Source organism: Eucyclogobius newberryi, unplaced genomic scaffold (genome assembly GCF_026437365.1).
Source record: "Eucyclogobius newberryi isolate DKJ021-1_F unplaced genomic scaffold, fEucNew1.0.hap1 SCAF_5, whole genome shotgun sequence".
NCBI lineage: Eukaryota > Metazoa > Chordata > Actinopteri > Gobiiformes > Gobiidae > Eucyclogobius > Eucyclogobius newberryi.
Genome location: NW_027316167.1, coordinates 17,519,032 through 17,541,673, shown reverse-complemented (window position 1 = coordinate 17,541,673; position 22,642 = coordinate 17,519,032). Strand labels below are relative to the sequence as shown.

Genomic DNA, 22,642 nt, shown 5'->3' with positions numbered 1-22,642 from the left:
TGGCAGCCGATGTATCTGGTGTGAATCAAAGATGAACACATTTGTTTCATACTGCACCATTAAAATCATTATATTTCTATTTGATCCTCAAGGACTGTTTGCAATCAATTTGTCGCCTTTCTGTGTCTTGTGCATAGGCCCCTTGTTCCATTATGAGGTGTGCGCAGATTGGACCGGCGCGAGGCTGAGCTGCTCCTGTAATAAGGCTGGGAGATGACTCATCAGCTCAACAGAGCCTTGGAAATCAGGAATGTGGCGCCGCTGGCCTCTGGCTGCGAAGAAAACCTTTGGATCTGAGAGAAAGACAAAACAGACGCTCCGCACCAGTGACCGCGAGCACAGCTGTGTACCTGCTGCAACCCGGATCTGTGCACTTCTCTGAGCGCCAGGGATTCGAATTTTATGTTTAAAGTTCATGTGTAGTGTTAGTAGGACAAAACAATAATAAACCCCAACGACATTCCTTTTGTAAATTTGTGTCAATGAAGAATTTCTGTCACCACTATCTATCCCTTTATCTCTCTATCCATCTCTCTATGTATCTATTCACCTATTTATGTATGTATCTATCTATGTATCTATCCATCTATCTATCTGACCACTGAGTATGATTTGAAAGATCTAGACCTAATATCAAGACGATTCTAAAACGATTCAAGAAAAGTCCAATTGGGTCCTTGCAGATTTTCCTTGTTGAATGATCTGAACAAATGGACATTTGTTCTATTTCATGCATCCCTACTGACCGCCAGAGGCGGTCAGTAGGGATGCATAAAGCACTGGATGATCATCCTTGATGATCATCCAGTGCCATCCAGTGCCCCTGGAAGTTAGCGGCTCAAGTGAGTACGCTGACATCTGAACTGGCCCAAATGCGGGCAGTTATCCAGACTCTCCAGACTGATGCCAGTCGTGTGGTGGCACAACGGCATGAGGGGCATGGCACAGCCTCAGTATATGATGACGTCATATCTGTGGCTGCTTCAGACACGCAGTTTCAGCTGGAGTCTGACCTTCTGAGCTCCAGAGTTTCAGAATCTGGCTCACTGGCCTCTGCCGGCTCTCAGGCCGACAGTGATGACACTGTCACAGCGGCTTTGCGGACGGCACTTTCCCGCTTAAAGCTGGATGTTCCGCGGGATGAGGCGGCACCCTCGAGCACCTTCTTTCGGCGCCAGGCTGCAGCGTCCCACTTTGCAGTTCCTCCCTCGGAGGAGCATATGCCGGCAGTGGAGCCGGCTATTGCCTCCCTCATCGTCCGCCCGGAGGAGACTTTACGGACTTATGCCCGGTGTCCACGACCACAGTGCCGGGTTACAGACGACCTTCTGTGTAAGGCGTACGACATGGGAGCTCGTATGGGTCGCATTGGGAACTCATTGTCTCATTTAATGCTTGGCCTGTCGGTTTCCCTTGAGACGGTGCCAGTGGACCAACCAACACATGGGCTGGTTGATGCCTCCTTGCAGGCTTTTGCCCTCATGTCAAGGGAACTAGGGCGACTGCTCTCTACATTAGTGCAAGCTCGCCGCCAAGTATGGCTGGCACAGTCTCCGCTCTCTGAGGCCAGTAGGAAGACCTTGAGGGGTGTTCCAGTTCTTCCCGGAGAACTATTTGGCCCGGCCGCCCTGGAGGCTCTAGAGCGCACGGCCCAGGCTTGCCGTACACGGCAACAGTTGGCGGGGCTTCATAGGCGGGGGTCTCATCGACCGGCTCAGGCCGCCCCTCCCGTTTCTTCACGGAGATACACACCACCGCCCCATCATGACTCAGACTTGCAACAGGCCCAAAGATTTGGATTTCGTCCGTCCCGTGCATCCCGTTCCTCACAGCCCGGCCGTGGCCCCCACAAACCCGGGCGGGGTCGAGGGGCCTCCAGATGAGGCCACAGGGCCGGCGGTAGGACATTTTTCCCCAGGACAGCTGGAGTACTGGACGGCTCACTCCCCAGATATTTGGGTGCTGGCCACGCTGTCCGAAGGGTATCGTCTGCAGTTCCGCCGCCGGCCTCCTGTTCCTGGTCGGATCCGAATGACAGTTATTCAGGATTCGGCCAAGGCGCAGGCGCTCTCTCAGGAGATTCGCACCTTGCTGGACAAGGGGGCGATAGTTCCTGTGGACCCCCTGCTGGATCCAGGGGGCTTTTATTCCCGTTATTTTTTAGTACCCAAGAAGACGGGCGATTTACGCCCAGTTCTGGACCTCAGGGGTCTAAATATGTTTTTAAAGGTACTCTCTTTCAGAATGTTGGCGGTCAGACAAGTGCTCCAGGCGATCTCCCCAGGCGACTGGTTCACAACAGTAGACCTGAAGGATGCATATTTCCATGTCCCCATTGCACCGCCACATTGGAAGTTTCTCCGCTTTGCTTTCCGGGGAGAACACTTCCAGTTCAGGGTCCTGCCATTCGGGTTATCTCTGTCCCCTCGAGTGTTTACAAGGTGCGTCGCTGCAGCCTTGTCCCCCTTGCAGGCCCAGGGGTTGCGGATTCTGCCCTATCTGGACGACTGGCTCATTTGTTCGCCCAGCCACGAGCAGGCGCTTCAAGATACAGAGACTGTGCTCAGGCACGTGGCCAACTTGGGGCTGCGGGTGAACTTGGCAAAGAGCTGCCTTGTGCCGTCACAGGTAGCAACTTTCCTCGGCATGGTCCTCGACTCCCATACAGCGACTGCACGCCCTTCGCCCAAGCGGGTAGACGATATTTTGGAATGTTGCGGGACTTTCGACAGGGAAGTTCTCTTCCCTACGTCTTGTTCCTAAGCCTCTTGGGCAAGCTGACTGCGGCCGCAACGGTGGTTCCTCTGGGGCTGCTGTCTTTCCGCCCCCTTCAGATTTGGCTCAACAGCCTACATCTGGACCCCACACGTCAGGATCACAGGCGGCAGCGGCTACCCGTATCTCCCCAATGCCGGGTGTCTCTATGCAGGTGGCGGAACGAGGCCTTTATGACACAGGGCGTTCCGCTGGGGCCTCTTCCTTCCAGACGGGAGGTTGTGTACACCGACGCATCCCTCCTACGCTGGGGTGCGACATGGCAGGCACGGATGGTGCAAGGGTCATGGTCCCAGAGGCAGAGCAGGCTGCACATCAATGTGCTGGAGTTCTTGGCTGTCGAGCTAGCGCTGCGCCATTTCTTGCCACACCTGCGCGGCCGTCATGTCATGGTACGGTCCGACAACACCAGTGTGGTTTTTCACATAAATCACCAGGGCGGCACTGGGTCGATGACCCTGTTCAGGATTGTACAACGGGTCCTGACTTGGGCTACCCCGCGCCTTGCCAGTCTGAGCGCTGTTCACATTCCGGGGGTTTGGAATGTGTCCGCGGACTTCCTGTCTCGCCATCGGCCGCTGCCGGGGGACTGGCAGCTTCACCCGGAGGTGGTGAGGGACATTTGGAAGACCTTCGGCAGGGCACAGGTGGATATTTTTGCCTCCCGCGACGCGACACGACACACTGCCCTCAGTGGTTCTCGCTGGCGGACAGGGCCAGCCCACTGGGTCAGGACGCACTGGCTCACGACTGGCCGAGGACGATGCTTTATGCATTTCCCCCATTCCCCCTGATTCATCAGACGCTTCTCAGGGTCTTTCAGGAGGGCCACAGTCTCCTGCTTGTGGCCCCGTTTTGGCCAGGGAGGACATGGTTGCCTTTGCTGCGCAGGCTCTGCTGCGGCACAGCGAGACGTCTCCCCCCCAGGCGGGATCTCCTCTCTCAACTAGGGGGTCAGATTCTGCACTCCAATCCCGAGCGCCTGAAGCTCTGGGTATGGCCGCTGCAGGGCCCGGCCTGACCTTCTCGAGGTACGCCGGGGAGATTGGGAACACAATAAGCAATGCTTGTGCCCGGTCTACCCGTCTTCTGTATTCCTGCAAGTGGAAACTGTTTGACGCCTGGTGTCGCAAAAGCGGGGAGGATCCAGTGCATTGTGCTGTGTCAACGGTGCTCGCATTCCTGCAGGAGCTACTTGGCCAGGGGCGCTCTCCATCTACCCTGAAGGTATACATTGCCGCAATTTCTTGTGGGCATGTGGGGTGGAATGGTTTCTCGGTTGGCCGTAACCAAGATATTTCCCTTTTTCTAAAGGGTGCTCGGCGTTTGCATCCGCCGGCCCGGTCTGTGGCCCCGGCGTGGGACATGTCCCTGGTGCTGGAGGCGTTGCGATCCTCTCCATTTGAGCCTCTGTCGCAGGTTGACCTTAAATGGCTGTCAATGAAGACGGCATTCCTTCTGGCGATGGCCTCTGCGAAGCGGGTGAGTGAGCTCCAGGCTTTGTCCGTGGCAGACTCCTGTTTTCGTTGGCACCCCGACAACTCTGGGGTTTCCCTTTGGCCGAATATAGATTTTGTTCCAAAGGTGATTTTGTCGGAAGGGCACAACCGGCCGCTACAACTTGCACGTTTTTGTGCGGGATCTGCCGCCGAACAGCTGTGTCCTGTCCGTGCGCTTGAGGCATATGTGCGTGCTACAGCGTTGATACGCAAATCTGAGAGCCTGTTTGTTTGTTTTGCCGGCCCGCGCAAGGGCCAGGCTCTGTCCAAACAGCGTCTTGCGCGCTGGATTGTTGATGTAATCACGGAAGCCTATACTTGACAAGGGCGACCGTTGCCGTCCGGGGTGAGGTGCCACTCCACAAGGGGGCTCTCAACTTCGTGGGCCGCTATGAACGGGGTGTCCTTGGACGTGATCTGTGCGGCGGCCTCTTGGACATCCCCGAATACATTTGCAAGACCTCATACTTCCACCTCCGCCGCATCGCCAAAATCCGACACTGCCTCACCCTCCCCGCTGCTGAATCCCTCATCCATGCCTTCATCTCCTCCCGCCTTGACTACTGCAACTCCCTCCTCACTGGCATCTCCTCCCATTCCCTCCATAGACTCCAAATGGTCCAAAACTCCGCTGCCCGCCTCCTCACCCACACCCGGTCCCGTGATCACATCACTCCCGTTCTCCGCTCTCTCCACTGGCTCCCCATCAAGCAGCGCATAAACTTTAAAATACTCCTCACCTTCAAAGCTCTTCACCACCTTGCCCCCCCCTACCTGTCTGACCTCCTCATCCCCCACCGCCCCTCCCGAGCTCTCCGATCCTCCTCCTCTCTCACCCTGACTGCACCAACATCCCGACTCAAAACTTTTGGCGACAGAGCATTCTCCCGAACAGCACCCCGACTCTGGAACTCCCTCCCCCAACCTGTCCGCCACTCTCCCTCACTCACAACATTCAAATCCCGCCTAAAAACATACCTCTTCACCCAAGCCTATGACCTCCCCTACCCCTGGCCTCCTCTACCCCATTGCCTACTCTTCTACCCCCTGTTACATCCCCATCTTTTTCTCTCTACTTCTTCTGTCTTGTTCATTTTATCTGTATATTAATGTGTATTGTACGTGTTGTCCCCCCCTGTCTGTAAATACCCCCCCTTTTTTATATATGTTCAGCGTCTTTGGGTCACTGAAAAGCGCTATATAAATAAAAGTTATTATTATTATTATTATTAAGATTCTACAGAGTGAATGTGGTTTCTCCACAACCGCTGGAAGAGGTTCTCCGGCAACACTCTTCTGCGTCCCATTGAGGTATGGTTTTGTCTATTCCTCGGGACCCTGCTGGTATTCGTCATCCAGTGCTTTATGCACCGCCTCTGGCGGTCAGTAGGGATGAAATAGAACGAAAGTTACGACTGTAACTATGGTTCTATGAATACCGGATGACCGCCAGAGCATCCGGTCCCTCGGAATTCTCGTGCTTTGCGAGAAGGTTTCCAGGGACTGAGCTCCCGGTGTCACATGACTATATAGACTCACGTGAGCCACCAGGGGGGTCAAAGGTGACTTTTTTGTTATTAATTCTCGACCTGTGTATGCGCAAGGATGATCATCCAGTGCTTTATGCACCGCCTCTGGCGGTCATCCAGGATTCATAGAACCGTAGTTACAGTCGTAACTTTCGTTTTTGGACATCCATCCTGGTGCTTTCCAGTCTTGCCCAGAGATGCAAAGAAATTAGCCAATACAACATATGTTTAAGGTTGATGGGGAAAGTAGGGTTATATGCAAACCCTGATTCACAGTGTACAGGACAGACTTTCTGACTCTAGCACTGTATGCAAACTACTGTGTTAAATATTACAACAACTTTACTTCCTCACAGAACACCTTCCATTCATCCAGACTTACAGTGGCAGCCCTCAAATCTCATGTGGTTTGAAAGTTGAAAAATAATCAGTGGCATTTTAGGATTACTATTTTAGGCGAGAACACATGCCTCTGGTGAATGGTTCCAAAGAAAAGAGTCAAAGAGCGCACAGGAGACTTCTGAAGTCTCTTCTTTGAGACACAAAATAAGTGACAGTAACTGGATCAGCACAAACCTTGGCTGGTCACCCAATACTCCTAACAGGTTTCCTAGGGACAGTTGTTAGGGGTGGGTCAAATGCACAGGAGAAATTTCCCTTCAGAGACAATAAAGTCAACAAATAGATGTCCCTTTTTCCAGCCCAGCTTACAGTTAATGAGTTCTTAAACCTGATTCATGTGACAAGGTAAACTCTGTTTTGTGCCATTAGCATGCTGATGTTTGTTAGTTTTTCTGTGATGGAAAACTCACTCAAGAGAATTGTGAAAAACGCTTATAAACTATTCGCGGTGAATAATTATGATGCTTGGACGGCATTAGGTAGTGATAGATACATGTAAACCACTGCCAAGTGTTTAAAAAGAAAATTGTTTTGTCATTCACATTTTAAGAAAACCAGTTGGATAGAGCACCTTTAATCTAGTATATTTGTTAGTCCAATCCAAATGGTGTGTTTGTAAGAGCATCTGCCATAAAAAAGAGTGTTTCTAAGGAGAAGATGCCACCCAAAAAGGCTGAGGCAGTGTATTGGAGTGTAAATGATCACACCTAACGTACCCAGTTATGATAAAGAAGAGTGAATAAACATAATGGCCTAATCATGCAAATCATCACAGTCAAATTATTTTGCTTCATGATTTTTTGTCAACAATCTTGTAGGTCAAGGCAATGTCAATGAAAAAAACATGATCAGATGAGAGGGGGGAAAAGTCAATTCATCTTCCATCTGAATGCACTGACGTCAATCAGCACTTTGTGTGGCGCAGGGACGGCGGCCTGCCCCAGACTACGCATGTGTTTCAGTACTGACTCTTGATGCATCATGGGAGAAAAATGCTCCTTGCATAAGCAGCAAGTGTATGTACTGGTACATTCTTGGCAAACAGGTTACATGATAAACGCTCCCCTCGACCCTTTGACACAACACTCACTATTAAGACAATGTAATAATGGGTGACTGGAGGAAGAGGGCTTGGTGAGTCATAGGTCAGTGTGTGACACACATACACAGTGTGAGCGTGTACAATGGGGAGCCAGAGGCGTTTAGGTGGAGGATAACGAGGCCCGTGCATCTCCCAAGTGCCAAACATTAAGAGTTATTACTTCCTCCCTGCTGCTGTACCCATAAGCACCGAGCCCCTGCAGCCGCCATCAGGGCCCAGCAGCTCCAATCAAACAGAGGAAAGAGGTGACACGCTGCACTGGTCTGATTGCACGATCATAGGTGTAGTTAATGCTTTTGACAAATGTGGGAAAATATGGGAATTACACTAAAAACATGTGTATGAATGAGAGTGTGTTGTGAGAGTGAATGTGGGACAACGGATGAAAATTAGCCCACGGCTAATCTGGTGTGTTTACATCATGTGTTTCATTTATGTTCATTAACAGGCACTGTCCTGTTCATATGAATAAATATAAAATACCTGAGAGTCCTTCTTTACATACATAGCTTAGGATAACAAATGCTATCAATTTAGAAGTGTTGTAATTTAAATCAGCAAAATCCTGGCAATTTACCATGTAGAGCAATGTTACTAGTGACCTCTAAAAAAATCTTTTGACAGCATCAATCTTTTACCTGGCACTACTTTTTACAAGCCCTGAGCCCACCAGCCTCAAATCCATAACTGCGGGACAAGCACCTGGACAACATGTATTAAGAAAAACATGTATTTTGGAATAGCTGATACAACTTACCAGTCTCATACATTTGTTTACAATTCAGTGTTTTATCCCAAAACATACTATTGCAGTTGGAACATTTGGCACAGTTGTACTGATTTATATGTAAATGCTATAGTACAAAGTGGGAGCAACTTTGGCTTTTTAAGGACAGAGGAAATTGAGAGCAGAGCTTGTTTTGAACACATAAGATGTGTTTTTCCAGACCCTAGTGAACTGTCTAGTTCACTAGACGATGACGACACTCATAGTTTGGAGATTTGTGTGATAACTTCTGGGAAAAGAGTCGGACTTACTGAGAGACCTTCTGGACTTTCGTCTTAGGCATTTTTATAGCTAGTCCTTCGTCCACTGTGATATGTTTCTTGTCCAGGATGATGTTAGGTATTTAAACAAGTCTCATTCAGAAATATCAGTCACGCACTTGAGGTATGTAAACAGAAATCTCTTAACTGGACTCTAATGCATACCTACATTTACCGTTTACATTTTTGTTCCAGTCTAAATACCTACCATAGCCTTGTTTTCCAGTCGGAACCATTTGGTCATCACTAAAATATCTCGGTGCGGACACTGGTATCCGAAATATTTAGAGCCTGTAATTGCCCAAATGAAGGAAGCATCAAGGTTTGGGTCTTAAAAGCAGTTGTTCCATTGTTTGTGGACTGTTTCTTCACATAAATAGGACATCATGATAATTCTATAAGAAGAATTTTTCAACAATCATAGTGAAATGTTTTTTAGCTAAAAGACACACATGCACCAAATTATTATTTAATTCAGAAAGTTTGAATTTAAAAAAGCTGATAAGAATTTGGCTGGATTAATATACTAGACTAGATAGACTAGATATTTGAATTTTACATATTTCCGAAACTAGAACTTTTGGTCCCATGGACTATGACCTCTGCCACTAAGCTCTATTTGACAGTCTCTACACTATTGTTGGATCCTATTTTCAAATAATATTGCAGCCATTGTCGCATGCAGTGCTCACAACCTTAGGCCTGTTTTCCACACATAATTATTACAGTTGCATAATGAATTACTTTCACATGACTCACAGCTTATGGATAAATGGATAAATATTGCTTTTACAATTAACTCAAAGCCATTATTCATATTGTATATTTTCACATACAGTCACTCGGATCCAGTTGTTGGAAATATTTGTTTGTAGCAGGTGGTAAGAAAAAGTCGTTCTGTTAATGTGCCCTCCTACGGTTCGAGACTATGACTCATATCTAAGCTTGACTGCAGAGATGTGATGCGAATACTTATCAAGACAATGATCCCAAACTCGCACTTGCTCTTGGGAACTGTAGTATGGAATTTATGTTATATGTCACTATGCTCAGACACGCAAGTTGACTATTTTTATGGATGCCAATTGATGTCTAAATCCAACCATCATATATGCAGAAGGCAAAGGTAAGCAAGCCACACTTAAAGATACATACAGAAAGATGGCTGTTTACTTCAAAACATATTTTAAAGTTGCAATGTTATGAAGTGAGTTTCCCTAAAGGGATGGGGCTATATGCAAGCTGACCAACTGAAATAACTTGTTTGACGTCATGACTATTTTTAGCAGGTAATATATGGGTGTGCAAGTGCCTTTTCATGTTCAAAATACACCAGGAAAAAAATGGCAGACACTGTGGAGTACACGTGCATGGACATGTGTGTGAGAGAGTGAAGACATTAGGCAAACTCACACCTGCCGATCAGCTCTGTTGTTTGCGCGTGTGTTTATAGCCAATGGTTTTAAAGAGACAGCGCACTCACAGAGGGGAGATTGAGCTTAAACAGAAGGGCAATTGAGTGAATACTGCAGTATCAATCTGACTCCAGTTCAGACACATTAACAAATGATTTATATCAAAACTGTTTTGGACAGGTGTAGTTCAATTCTAAGATCAGTGTGTCTTGTATGTCACTGATCTTAATGTTTTAATGCATCTTTACAGTGCATTAAAACATTCCAACATGCTATGCCCTCCCGCCCAACCACACGCTCACACACACACACCCCGAGTACCTGTGAACCAGTTGGAGAAGCACCATCTGAGGAGCCGTTTGCACCAGGAGAAGCGTCGCCTGCAGCCAAAAACACAGACACCAAAGGAGAGACCAGGGGTGGCACCAGAGAATATGTAATACAATGTGAAGAGTCTTTGGGTGTCCTGAAAATGTACAATGGCAATCAACTTTTTTTAAATCTCTGATTGTCAGGACTACTTTAGCAGGAGGATTATCAGGTTTGATGGGGGAATCCAGAGACAGGCCCCCCAGGAATGAAACGCAGGACCTTCTTGCTGTGAGGTCAGAGTATACACTATGAATACTACTGTACACCGGTGTGAGTGAGACTGCGGTTTTGGGAGAGTGTCATATAAAACCGAGCAATTATTATGATTCTTTTGTTATTTGTATTTATGCTGTTCACAGAAAAGCACACAACAAACCAACTTAAGGTTGTCAACATATAACACTGGTGGAAATGTTTAAACTCTTAAACTATGTCAGCCTGGACCTAATAAATGTACCAGCAGTTTTAGAGGATGAGAGTTGTCAAAGGAGACATCAGATCCTTGGCAATGGTCTCGGTTTTGACACCTCTTTTGGATTTCTGCAGAAAACCCAGGCCTTTGACATAAAAACTTTTACAAACTGTTAGAGAAAAGATCCATACATCTCCAGGTGCACAAATATAATGTCCAATCCATGCATTCTTTAAATGTCAAAATCTAAAGTTTTTGTCATAGTCATTATTTTCAACAAACTACTCATCTCCATTTAATGTTCTTGTGACGTCCCACAGTATGACATTATTGACTTATCTCCATGTTTGTTTGGTTTTGCAATAAAAGTCAAGATCAATATGTTTAATAGCATATCGGGTAAAGCCCAACATCTCCATGGAGATGAAGGACTCTACAGAAAAGTGCACAAATATATTTCTTCATAAACAAACAAACAACAACACCACCGCCAACAAGAAGAAGAAGAAAAAGAAAAAGAAGAACAACAATAACAACAACAACAACAACAGCAACAACAGCAAGAAGAAGAAGAAAAAGAAGAAGGAGGAGGAGGAAGAGGAGGAGAAGAAGAAGAAGAAGAACAATAACAGCAAGAAGAAGAAGAAGAAGAAGAAGGTGGAGGAGGAGGAGGAGGAGGAGGAGGAGGAGGAGGAGGAGGAGGAGGAGGAGGAGGAGGAGGAGAAGGAGAAGAAGGAGAAGAAGAAGAAGAAGAAGAAGAAGAAGAAGAAGAAGAAGAAGAAGAAGAAGAAGAAGAAGAAGAAGAAGAAGAAGAAGAAGAAGAAGAAGAAGAAGAACAACAACAACAACAACAACAACAACAACAACAACAACAACAACAACAACAACAACAACAACAACAACAACAACAGTGAGGTACATATAAATGAACACTCACATAATACAACATTTACAAAAATGCACCGTTAAATATTAGCTTTGTCCTGGTTTGAACCCTCTTTAAAGCACATGTGATAAACCAGATTCAGTCTCTGGTCCAGACCCTGTTCCTTTTAGTTCAATGAGTCAAACCCATTTAGACTCGCATCTTATAATGCATCTCCTTGTCAACATCAGACATTGTTCAGTCAGTAGGGGGAGAAAACACTTCATGTCTCCGTCTTTGTCCAAGCTTCTTCGTCTTCTTCTCGTCTCTTCTATTTGCGTCTCCCCCCGCTCTCTCTCCTCCCCCCTCCTCCCCCTCCCGATTAGGAGCTATGAGTCAGAGAGTGGCACACTGACTGGAGTGGCATGGCCAAAGTGTACAGCCCGGCCTGCGTCTCACTGTCCAGATTTCATGAATAAGTGTCGTCTCCTAAATCCTGAGTCATTGATAAAACTAACTTTAAAACGTGGTGATGGTATTGATTCATGTGTGGAGGGTGATGAGAGGGAGAGAGAAAGAGAGAGAGAGAGGGAGAGAGAAAGAGAAAGAAGTGATCCAAGGGATTTCGTCAAGGGCACAAACCTGTCAGATGTGAAGGACATGCTAGCATTCTATAAACAGTATTGACTATGTCTTTAATGGCATTTGTCTCTGAATTTATTAAAAAAAAGAACATATTTAAAGTGGGGCTTTCTTTTATTTATTTAAAATGAAGAGAGAAGCTGATTGTCTGTGACCCTGGATTAAACTGCGGTTTAGCTACAAATGAATGATAAATGACAAATGATCATTTCACATAAACAGCCATGTTGCACATGTCATTTCTAAATGTATTTGGTGTTGTATGGGACCATTTTGGGGACTGTCCAATATGATTTTTTTCTCAGCTGATGCCTACAACCGATTTGTCCATAATTTTGACCCTGCAGCTCAATTTAAACTATGACAATTCATGACGTCTACTCAAACACAAAAAACACATATTAAAGCCAGTGTATAGTAATAATAATATTTATTTTATTTATTAACCTTTATTATTGTTCTTGAACTTATTTTTCTATGAATTATACAAACGTTGGTACCACTTTATAATAACTACACCTGAATTAGTCAAAATAATGAACATAAACTTACTTAATATAATTATTAACAATGATTCAGGCTTATTAACTACTTAATTAAAGGGGTAATGGTTAGGAGTTAGGGTCTTAATTAAGTAGTTACTAAGCCTGACTCATTCTTTATTTGATCATTGTGAATTAAGTGTCATATGGTCATGCTTTATCAAGGCTACTAAATGTGTACTTATTATAAAGCATTACCCAAAAGTTAGCCTTAAAAAAATTTAAATTCCATGGTCACTTATAATGAAAAGGAAATACCACAAGTATTTTATCCATGAATCCCTTTGTCCTACATTCCTTAAATCGGCCCACTGTTCCAGATTGAGAGCCACAGCAAGATCCAGGTTGATACGACCTCTGCAGTAGATCAAGAGTACATTATATTAAGGCAGGACTCTTTCTGTGGGCCAGTAAGTTCCCAGGGCAAAATTGCTTCTTGAATTTCCCTAATGTTCTGGTGTTCTCCAAGCGCGAGAAGACACGTGCATAATTTGATCTGAGACATTTGAGACCATCCCCAGAGCTAAAAAGGCCCCCAGGTACCACCAGAAGAAGCTACATAACAACCTTTATATTATTGGAGAGTTGATGACTTATGCTGGCCTAAGAATAGACACAAGTTGTTGTTTTTGGCGCAATGTGTAAGTTAAAAGTGCTTTAAGCAACCTTTGGACATCAAACATCACTGCTGGTTTGAAAAGAGGGTGTGGACTCCAGGTACAAATAACTTCACATGGAGCGCTGCTGTTGTTAACCCAAGTCTGGAGAGGGTGTGTGGATAAATGAATGGGATGTTCTAGTTTGGTTTTGTACTCTCACTGATCTCAAAAAGTCACCGTGGTGCTGTATAAATGCTGGTGAAACGTGCTGCATTACAAAACAGCAGTGGCAAGGGGGAACATGGAGTTCTGAATTAATAATAATAGTAATACATTTCTTGATTGTTGACCTTATTCAATAAATTCAACTGTCATTTTCTTTTCAATAGCTCTGGATTGAGAAGACTTTTATTATGATTTGTATTTCACAGTTCATGCAGGACATCTTTTGGAGTAAGTTCTGTTGGAAGGAATCACTGTACCAAATATTTCAGATCAGGTCATAACTAAAAGACAGCAGCCAAAATTAACTTCTATGATTATATAGCAAATGATTGTTCATGAAGCAGCTTCACTGTGTAAATAAACTCCTGATGCAATCTCAAAGCGAGGTGCTCTCATCAAATGCGACAAAACATCCAATCACGACTCGTTTCATCCCTGACCAAGTCGATTCTTCATAGATTATATAAATTGTAATCAGTTCATTTCTCTTGATGTTGGGATTGTATATTTTCAGACCTGCAGAAAAAAGCTGATTTTTCTTCGGCACATGGCAGACAATTATAATCAATCAATCAGGATGTGTTTGTAGAGCACCATTTATACAAAACATAACCCAAAGTGCTTATTTTTTCCAAATCAAGTTAGGACCCGAGTAGCAGCATTTTGAAGATACAGTAACTGTTTTACAGCTCGTCTGGAGAGTCTCTCTAAGTCCGCTTTAGACATCATGCTTTTGATTCTGGCAATGTTTTTTAAATGGTAAAATGCTGCTGATGTTTTTGATCTTATATTGATCTTATAATATCAATATCACTCCTAAATTTCTCACTTGATTTGAAGGTTTCAGAGCAAGAGATTCAAGGTAGTCGCTAACACTTTTTCTTTGTTTTTGGCCCACAAAAACAATGACATGACATTGTTATGTTTTTGTGCTTGAACTGACATCTGTTGTGGATTCAATCAAAGCACTTAACCCCTGAGAGAGCGACCACTAATGTCCAGGGAGATCAAAGGTGAAAGGTCACAGCAGGGCCGCTGACCCTGACAGAGCTGAGGTCAGGGACCGACTGCGACACTGAACACGCGTGGAAAGAATATAAATAAAGCAGTAATAAAAAAAGCCCCTGGAACCTCTAAAACTGTTCACTTCTGAAGAAACAAAGCTGAAAATGAGTTTTGTGTGATCATGCATGAACAGGAAATATAGAAAAAGGATCATGTATAAATTAGATTGTTAAGCATAAGAATAGGTTTATCTTAAGCATATTAAAGCCCACCGTGTAACATTCAAGCAAAGACAAAAATCAATGCATTTTATTAATTATGGATCCTGGAACATGGAACAAAGAAATGACACAAACTGAGACAATAATTGCAGTGCAAAGCCTTTGCAGGTGTGTGGTCGCTACCACGGCATTGTGGGTTCAATTCCAGCCATCGACCATTTGCTGAATGTCTATATCCACTCTTTCTCCTCATTCCACAATACAGCTCTGCAACAAATAAAGCTTTCGAGCTGAAAAAACCTCAAGAAATATACATCGTCATCAACACGACTCCACGGTCACACAAAACTGTCACCATAAAGTTACACGGCGCTGCTTTAATGACAAAAACAAAATGTATTTGTAAACAGATGTCATAGTCATTCTCATATAATTTACTATAATTTACTCCAGTTATATCTTACCAGTAATGTTACAAATGCAGTCGCTGTGTTGCTTCAAAAACTCCTGCATTTTTTCCTTTTGTCCAGCAGGCCCATAGGAATATTTCATTATCGTACCTCCAAATCCTGAGTAAAGCTGGACATGTTGACACGCGCCGCAAAGTGAGATGCCAAATCACATCTCTATATTAAAATCCACAAAAGACTGTTTTCTGCATATGAAATTAATTTGCAGTTTTATGAAAGCATCAAGGAACAAATAGTATAACTTCAACAAAACATCATCGTGACAAACAAAAAAGAGCACCGTCTGCATCTAATAAAGTAAGAGTCATAAGCAACGCTATGATTGGCTGAGCTCTGGCGTTCCGACCCGTCTTTATTCTGTCGTGTTAAAAAAGCACGAAAAAAGTGTCGCAAAAAGTACACGTATGAAGCCTAACAATGCGGGTTTCTGAGAGCTAGGAATGAGTTGGAAAGATTTAAATTCCTCCTACTTTTTACAGTTTGAAAATCGGATAGTGCAGCTTTACTCAAAAGTGTTCGAAAAAATATTGCATAAAGTGATTTACAGTATAAACCTTTTGCGACATCACTGTGATACATCTGTTCAGCTCCACTATCTTGACCTTTCCCACACGAAGGGCGAATCTGACCACATGCAAAGTCATAGAACGTGTCCACAGAACCTCGTCACGTCACAGTCCGACGAGGCGCGTTAATTGTTCTGCTGTTTGAAGAAACTCAAACTGAATATGTGATCTGTCAATTGATTCCTTTTTCTCGCCGGCTATGAATAAAATGCTTTAATTATTGATGTGCTGACGTCACATGTCCGCTTAAATGTTGTATGTGGTGCAGACCTCTTCTCTCTCTCTCTCACCCCCCCTCGCTCTCTCTCCCCCCCCCGCTGCACATGCCCGACCGACCTGAGCGACCGGGACACTGTGTCGACAACTGGTTGAAAACACGGTCAAACTTCAAAAAGCCTGTTTGTGCACGTCTGCAAATGGGCAGCGTTCTGGTCGAATAACTGTGTCTGTTTACGAGAAACAAGAAAAAATGACCCTTGGAAAAACCTTAGACAAACTACAATAGGTCGAACAACAATAATGTCACACTCAAGAGCTCTTTATTCTAATTCTCTCAAACGATTGCTGAGATTTAAGTTTGTTGAGATCAAGCAAAACATGCAGGAATTCAAAAATGAAGTTTAACACAATTAGAAACAATTTGGATCAGAAAACCGTCAGCAGTAGAGTATCAAAAGCATGCCAGATGAGGAGATTTTGCACCCTAACTGGAAGGTGCGCAGACACTTTACCCTCCTCACATCCACTGTCTGCAGCACCTGGGTTTGCACGGCTGCATTTTGTGTTTCGATCACTTTGGAGTGTCGAAAACAAATAATAAATGTAATATGAATAAGAAAATACTCTGATGAGCCTTCACAATACATCTCGGGGGCTAACAGCATGTCTCATTGTGCTTTTTATCAAACGTCTACGTATTTAAGTCCTTATTGTAATATAGTATCCATAGCCACATAAGTCAACACATCTAAAAGAACAAAAACACATCCTCAAAGACGTGTCCCTCTACTTAATTTGAAACTGAAGCCTCATTATAATGGAGAGGAGTTGATTATGTGAAGTGGTGATGGAGCCGGGCTGGACCGGCGCGTGGCACAGCGGACTGAGGAGAAGAAGGAGGGGATGATGGAGGCACAGCGGAGTGAGGAGGAGAAGGAGGGGATGATGGAGGCACAGCGGACTGAGGAGAAGAAGGAGGGGATGATGGAGGCACAGCGGAGTGAGGAGGAGAAGGAGGGGATGATGGAGGCACAGCGGAGTGAGGAGGAGAAGGAGGGGATGATGGAGGCACAGCGGAGTGAGGAGGAGGAGGGGATGATGGAGGCACAGCGGAGTGAGGAGAAGGAGGAGGGGATGATGGAGGCACAGCGGAGTGAGGAGGAGAAGGAGGGGATGATGGAGGCACAGCGGAGTGAGGAGGAGGAGGGGATGATGGAGGCACAGCGGAGTGAGGAGGAGAAGGAGGGGATGATGGAGGCACAGCGGAGTGAGGAGGAGAAGGAGGGGATGATGGAGGCACAGCGGAGTGAGGAGGAGAAGGAGGGGATGATGGAGGCACAGCGGAGTGAGGAGGATAAGGAGGGGATGATGGAGGCACAGCGGAGTGAGGAGGAGAAGGAGGGGATGATGGAGGCAGATGCAGAGAAATGTGAGAGGGTGTCGTCGTCGGTGCGGCTGTGATGACGCCGAGCCGCCGCTGGTGGAGAGAGATGCTGCTGCTGCTGCTGCTGCTGCTGCTGCTGCTGCCGAGGCCGCGGCTCTGACTCACCTCATCCCCACGGGGCTCTGCTTTGACGTCACTCACCCGCGCTGTGGCATCTCTGCTTCAACTTCTCTGTGCGCAGCGGCGGCAGCAGAACACACACTCCAGCTCTCTCTATACAGCTCTCTCTCCAGCTCTCTCTTTATACAGCTTTCTCTCCATCTCTCTTTATACATCTATCCATCCAGCTCTTTCTCTATACATCTCTCGCTCCATCTCTCTTTATACATCTATCCATCCAGCTCTCTCTCTCCATCTATCCATCCAGCTCCCTCTCTATACATCTCTCTCTATACATCTGTACATTCATCTCTCTCTCCATCTCTACCACTTGTCTCTCTCCGTCTTTCTCTTGCTCTCTCTTTACATCTATCCATCCAGCTCTCTCTCTATACATCTATCCATCCAGCTCTCTCTCTCTCAATCTCTCTATATACATCCATCCATCCAGCTCTCTCTCTATACGTCTATCCAACCATCTCTCTCTCCATCCCTCTCTCTATACATCCATCTCTCTCTCCATCTCTACCACTTCTCTCCATCTTTCTCTTGCTCTCTCTATACATCTATCTCTCCATCTATACCACTTGTCTCTCTCTGCCTTTCACTTGTTATCTCTATCCATCCATCAATCTATTTCTCTATCTATACATCTCTAACACTAGTCTCTCTGTCAGTCTCTTTCTCAATCTATATCAGTCAAATCAATGCTCTTCCATTTACACTACACATTTAAACTCACTCCCAACAACAGGAAGAAGCAGAACTACACACTATTTCAAACCACAGCAGAAGTATCACAAATGGACAAAGAACCACACTTTGAGAAACACTAAATCTCTATATATTGGTATACGGAGGTGTGTAGAACGTAGGTCTGTCTCCGTCCTCTTGTCCTCTGCACCGTTTAAATTAGCTCCAATGTAAAGTGCTTGTGTGACTCACTCTGTGACAGTACTTTCAGCTCTACACTAATGATAGTAGCACATGTCTAACAATAGTTTAACCTGTACAGTGCGTAAAAGAGTTTCTTGCTGCATAAATACATGTTTAACTTTGGCTCCTGAAACATGCACAAAGTGCTCTGAGCTGATGTGGGGGAACTAAACAACAACCTCAATCAAAACAATGCAGAAGATGACAGTTTCACATTTCTACTTTGATATAATGCCATAATAATCATATTTGAACATGGGAAACCAGTTTTTCTATCCTTAACCATTTGAATGAAACATTAGTTCATTTGGTTTGCAGAACATTCTCATTGTAGTTCACTGAGGAAACATGAATGCACAACAACAAGGAAGGAATGACAATAAAGGGGCACTGTGCAACTTTTCTGGTGGGGGCTAAGGTGGGTTCTTCCTTTGCCTGGAAAGTTCCGCAGTCTGGCATTACATTCGTTAATCTTGCCTTTATTCAATCATAGTGTTGCAAAAGTATTTGCCATGCAAACACCTTTATAATCATGCATTTTACTGTGAGAGAGGTCATCTCTTCATAGATCTGACCTGTGCGATGCGTTTATACTGTGGAACATTCCAGGCCTGTACTAGAAAAGTGACATTAAGTACCTTCTATGTTGTGAGGGTGGTATATATTTGTTTTAAGTCAAGTTAAAATATAAATCAACGTTGTTTATACCTGAGGTTTAGTTGATAAAAACATATTTATTGTATTTTATTCTATTGTGATTGCTCTGATTTAGTTGTTTCTTATTTTGATAACTTCATTTTATTCTGCTGGTTGGTTGCATCTGTGTAATGACAATTGTTTCCCTTTGGGGATGAATAAAAGTAATTCTCATTCTGAAACAGAATTAATCTGAACACTGAATTTGTTCACAATGAGAGCAGCAACACATTTTTTCCTGTTCCCATTTATATTTATAGGATTTAATAAATAAGTGTGACCTTACTCTGATAGGTGTGGTAAGTTCTTAGATCCCCTCATATGATAAAGTTGAGAACATCTGGAAGATTTATAGAAACAAAAACCTTTACTCCACACACATGTCTTTGTGTAATAAGAAACGCTTATATTCAGAGAACCCACAAGAATATGAAATAACACTTGTTTTATTTATTTTATTGCTGATTGCTCTCTTCAGGGAATTAAGCCATCAAGTGATTTAGACGCTCCAAGAGATTTGGGATTTACGGTGCATTTGCCATGAAATAATGCATATCGAATACAGATGTTATAACAAGAAGTCCATAAACAAAAATCTGGAGTACATAATCCTCCTCCTCCTGGTGATACCCCGGACCAGAGAGGCGTAATTTTATAATAAGAAACGTAAAAATAAACATTGACTTCATAAACTTCACTTCATAAAATTGACAAGTGTGGCATAAATATAGAGCTGTTTTTTCTAGTGACGAGTCCAGAGTGGCTAGCACCCTCACTTCACATCAAGAAGGTTTTGGGTTCAACTCCAGGTTGCTCAGGATTTAGAGCAACCGACGGAGGGGCTGATGGAGATTGGCGGCCTTACTTCTGTTAGTCTACCCAAGGGCACACAGCTTACCACCATCAGGTAAAGATATACGAGTTTGAATACAAGTGCTCTAAAGAAGTAAAGAATGAACAATGCAATGTCTTTGATTGTCAAAAAAGCACTATAATATTAAATCAAATCCATTTTTAATATAACATTTCAACTGTTTGTCACTAAACCTGAAACATTGTGTCATTGTGCAGTGAGCCACTCCGCTGTGTTGCCTTGAGCTGCCCCCACTGTGAGGATGCACCACTACTTCCCCCAAAATCAGGATCCAGGAAAGTGGGGTGGGGTGGTGGGGGTGGTGGGGGCGAGGGCGTTGTGGCTGGCCTTGGTACACGCGCTCTCGGTCACATAAGCAGCATCAGACCCTTTCACACCTACGGGTCTCCTCCAAATGCCACGCAGGGCACTCTGAAGAAGGAGACAAAAGTGCGTCACCTGTCAAGAAACACAAACCCATCCAAACACAAACTCATCGGAGCACATGAGGATCCACTTCACACCCGCCTGGTGTGTGCTAACCGCAGACGGGGCAGACTTGGCTATAGAAGAGCACTATGCGTCTACACGTCCTGGGAATGTAGCAGTGAGTCACATACCTGTCTTTCTAAACTGCTGCAGCAGAATTAATATCCCACAGCTCCCTGGGGACCAAACACAAATGTGCATGTGCAGCTGTAGGTGGGCGGCTGGCATTATAATCATGGAATGAACACAGTATTAAATTCAATATCAAAGAAAGTGCTGGGGCCATTTACACCCGGATATGGATCCAGATCTTTACAATGTAAAGGCAGGCAATTCAATTTGTGATAAAATATTAAGGGGGTACAATCAGAGAATACTTTTGGCAAAGAGGCATTTGTTTTTGAGTGCAGATATTAGTTCCTACTATGGGCTATGTAAAAGGCAATTTTAATTAAGGTATTAAAAACAACAAAAGAGCTTGTTCATACAGCGTATTCACACATGTAACATTGCATTAATGGCAAAATGTCAAAAAACAGATAATTAAAAGCTTTTGCAAAAATGTCCTTCTTATGCTGTTGCCTGGAAACCACCTTTTCAAAAGTGAGTGAGAGTTTGGGAACAGCTGTGTGAGCTGTTGGGCACAAGGCTGGACTTTGACTAAGCTCCAAACACAAAGACAACTTTCAGATTGACCTCCAGCCGGGACTGGCCAGCAGCTTTAAATAACATAAGCCTTACAGATGGAGGAAGGGATTACAATGAATTACACTGGTTTTGTATGTGCCATTTGCCTCATTATATTATTTTGGTTTAAGAGTGACATTGCAAATACCCCCATTCGCCCACATTTAGTTAGGACTTTGTCAGACTTTTGCACTAGAATTTGGCAGCTTTCTCAATTTACCCAGTCTTAGGAGCGGCACAAATCACTTGCACCAGGGCACATTAAGGAAGAAGCATTTCAATTCAATGAAAGAAACGTGAGCAGACACATGGAAATTCAACCTTGGAGTTTGACAGTTTGATAATGGTTCGAGAAAAAAAAAAAAAACTTAATAGAATAACTTTTTTCCACGCATTTTCTAATGTTGTTTTGGTCAAGTCTTGGCACCATTTTAGAAAATAATTCTGATATTAAAACAAATGTTGAACATCAATATACAACACAAACTACAAAATAAAATCTTTAAAACCATAAATTAATGATAACATTCCCTGCTCCTTCTGACAATTACTGCATCCAAACATTTAAATCCTAATATTAAATTTCAGTGTATTGTTTCACCATTTATATTGCACGATCTGCAGCAACGACATTTCTGACCACCTGGGTTAACTTGGAATATTCCAAAGCGTAAGATTAAATGCATCTATATATGTATCACTTACTGATCCATGGGGACAAGCAGTGGACAACCACACGCATGATGTTTTACCATCTATTTTTATCTTTTGTTTTGTTTCTTTAAAATCTGAGTGTAAAAATAAATAAATAAATCCAGCAGTGCTGTGAATACTACTTCTATAACAATGTAAAACCGGTGACAAACAGGAATAAAACAGCTTTATGTTTGTAGCACTACTATAGAAACTATAGTATAGCACTACAAGAGCTATGTTGTTGATTTTTCTCACTCATACCAATGCCGTTTGGAGCCTAAATCACGTGATCAAATACCCCAACGTATTCTTTGGATTTTTGGAAAATAACTGCCTTCTGAGTACCACCAAATGAAACCATAACTGCAGCTACAGTTTCTAAAAATGATCCTAAACAGGTCTTTTCGATGCATGTATTTTAGCGACTTCCCAGCACTGCTTCTCGGTGTCACAGCAGATTCTCATCACTATTGTACCCACACATAACCAGGTCTTGGGGAGGATGCATTGAAGCCAAGATGGTGAGTGTTAGTGAGTCATTTACACCGGGACCAACTCTATCAGTGTAACCCCGGGGAGCGACCTCTGTTTCATGCCATTCACCACAGCTCTCTGCCAAATGGGCCACTGCTGGGAATATTGCAGGCTTGGACTCAGACAAGCAATTTTAAATTCACAGCGATAATGGCCATAAGTGGGGGGGAATAGAAGCTGTGGTGAGATACTGACATGTTTCTATTGTTATACCGCTCTGATTACATGGACATTTACAGTTACTACCTCACCTCCTGAGAACTGTATTACAGACTACTAGTAATAAAAAAATACTGTCTGA

At 44.1% G+C, this 22,642-nt stretch overlaps 1 pseudogene; it reads left to right on the top strand.

Moving 5' to 3' along the window:
- Positions 1–872: 872 nt before the first annotated feature.
- LOC140380709 (uncharacterized) lies at positions 873–4,596 on the top strand (annotated as a pseudogene).
- The last annotated feature ends 18,046 nt before the right edge of the window (positions 4,597–22,642 follow it).